The 2779-nt window shown below is 36.3% G+C and overlaps 1 non-coding gene across 1 annotated transcript; it reads right to left on the bottom strand.

Moving 5' to 3' along the window:
• Positions 1 to 1195: 1195 nt before the first annotated feature.
• LOC123457399 lies at positions 1196 to 1300 on the bottom strand. Its single transcript, XR_006635009.1, has one exon. It is a non-coding gene; the product is annotated as a small nucleolar RNA U13 (small nucleolar RNA).
• Between the last annotated feature and the right edge of the window lie 1479 nt (positions 1301 to 2779).

The following is a 2779-nucleotide window of genomic DNA, read 5'->3' as shown; positions in this document are numbered from 1 at the left end:
TGAATAAATTTTGGAGAGTTGCATTGATTATATTAAATTCAATCAATTTGCATTAATTCAATTAAAATATTTTGACATTTATTCAGAATATTGATCTAGTTACTTTATAGAAGTGTCCTGCTTGAGCTCCAGGCATTTGGGAGCTTTTCCAAGTGTGTTGCTGATACTTGTTCACTGCTTGAATCCATTGTGGCCTAAGGCAGACTTTCTGTGATTTCACTCCCTTACATCAACTGTGATGTATAACAGGCCCCGGAATGAAATTTGTCACGACTACTTCTGCCTTGTGTTGAGAAATGTCCTATGAAGGATAAGATGTCATCCAGGGATATTATGTTATTATTGTTGCTTTTCTTTTCAGTAAAATTGCAAGTAATACTTTTTCCTCATATAATAGATATAGTAATTCCTACAGAAATATGTTATTTGTTTCTTAAACTTTCATTTTGAAAGTTTTGTGACATTAATAGTTTAAGATTAATATAGGACAAAGAGGAGAAATACCTGATAATACTAAGAAAGGACATTTGATGTTGTCTCTACCATCTTAGGAATGCAGGCGTTATTATCACTGCCCTAGACAACATCACTTGTGTGAGGTTTCATGCCCTGGGGTATTCTTTCTGACTTTAAATAAAGTACAAGGATTTTTATGAGCTTCTTGATGTTAAGAGCATATGCACAAGTTGGAGTTAACCTTATTGATATCAGTGATCTTTCTGGAAAATCTGGGTCTCCTGTGCTGGCCTGTTTTCATCTTCCTACACTAGCTTCTAGCCATAGAAGGGCCACCCAACACTTTCCACTCTTGCACTGATGCTGATGAGAATTGGGAAGGAAAGAAGAAAAATAACAAGACCCTATATTGAGCACATGAGTATGTCACATTGTCAGGTCAAATATATTAAAGAGGTGAAAATTCTGATAAAGCTTTATGTTGACAACACTTCATCCCCACTGAAAACAGAGCTCTATCAATGGGGTCAGGAGCAAGTATTTTGGCTTAAGCAGCTTTCTTTTTTATTCATTAGACACAAGATTGTTGACTCTGATGAAATGCTGAAAATGAACCAATAAATATCATTTAGAGAAAAATGTGTCACTGTGCCAAGAAAGTGCTCATGGAACTTCAAGGAAGAGAAGTGCTCTTAGTGAAATCTAGAGCTGTTTTTTTTTTTTTTTTTTTCTCAGTTCACGTCAGACGGGTTATGTGCCAGAGCGTAACAAGGTTTAGTGGGAGGCACACGTCACGCAAGAGCGTGAACACCCAATCATCATGCTTATGAACCAATAAAAGGATCTAGAACTGTTTCAATTGTGTATTCTGACATGGTCAAAACAATTTATTGTTTAAATTTATGAAAATGTAAATGCATCATGGTGCTGGGTTACCAGAATTGGGGCTATAAAATTGAAAAGGATGGAGATGAAATTAAACTTTATCAATCCAGATATTGAGAGTGGTGGTACAATGGGTCAGTGGACAAATCACTTGCTGCACATGTATGAGAACTGGAGGTTAGATCCCCAGGACCCACATAAATGATGGGTACATATGGCCACTCACCTTTAATCCTAGTACTCAGGAGGTGGAAAAAGATACCCAGGACAAGCTGGCTAGCTAAACTACAACATTAACAAGTCCTGGGTTCAAGTGAGAGGTCCTTCCCCAGTAACTAATGTGGAGAACGATGTAAGAACACAAGTGAACTCAATTTATGGCCTCCATATGTATGTGAACACATGTACATGCACACCTAAATACATGTACATTTGTACCCACACACATGTGAATACACATACACATGCAAAAAATTATATTGGGAAAGGATTCATTGTACACAAATGGCTGCAAAGTCAGGGCCTGATGTGAATCTTCCATGTTTCAGACACATCTTCATCCCAACCTTTCTACATTTATTTCTTAGAGTAATATTTGCTGTTATTAGGACACCACAGAGAAAATATACAAAATCTTTCAGGAGCCCAAACAACTTTCCTTATTTTAATATTCTGTCCATTAATATGCTAGTTTTAATTTCTAAGGAAAATACAGAAAATCAGAACACAGTGTTACCAATAATAAGTGTATTCTAGATGTTTCTCTCTTTTTTATTTTGAAAGATAGAGAAAGAGGGAGAGGGAAGGAGGGGAAGGGAAAGAGAGAGAGAGAGAGAGAGAATGAGTGCTCCAGGATCTGAAGCCACTGTGAATGAACTCCAGACTTTTGTGCCCCCTTGTGGGAACTTGCATCAGTGCATGAGACCTGGAGATTTGAACATGAGTTCTTGCAGGTAAGCACCTTAACAGCCAAGCCATCTCTCCAGCCTGTCAATTATCTGTTTTTACTACACCGTGAAGAATTTAATTAAAATAAATTGCTAGTCTTGAACTCAGACACCTTCTGATGTAATATAAATTCAGAGTAAAATAATTTGAATTCATTTTCCTACAAATCATTGCTCAATGAAGACAAGGTTTCTGTGAAAAGAAAATTACAATGCTAAAGGTCACACTTAAAAAGGAAGTGTGACAAGGTGATAGAAATTAAATGGAACAAAACATACTGTAAATATTGTACACTAATATTTTGATGTCATAGCACTTACAATATCACTCATAAAACTGTTTTATAAAAAGCCTTTAATGTTTAAAAGTGACTTAAGGATTTCAGAAAAAAATGAAAGGAATACCCATAGTAGAGGATATTGCCTTTGATTTTTTACTAGAGTTGGCATCATGCATGTGCCTAGTATCTCCACTCATCCTGGATTCTCCA

Source organism: Jaculus jaculus, unplaced genomic scaffold (assembly GCF_020740685.1).
Source record: "Jaculus jaculus isolate mJacJac1 unplaced genomic scaffold, mJacJac1.mat.Y.cur mat_scaffold_42_1_1262500_arrow_ctg1, whole genome shotgun sequence".
Lineage (NCBI taxonomy): Eukaryota > Metazoa > Chordata > Mammalia > Rodentia > Dipodidae > Jaculus > Jaculus jaculus.
This window is presented reverse-complemented; position numbering and strand designations above follow the sequence as displayed.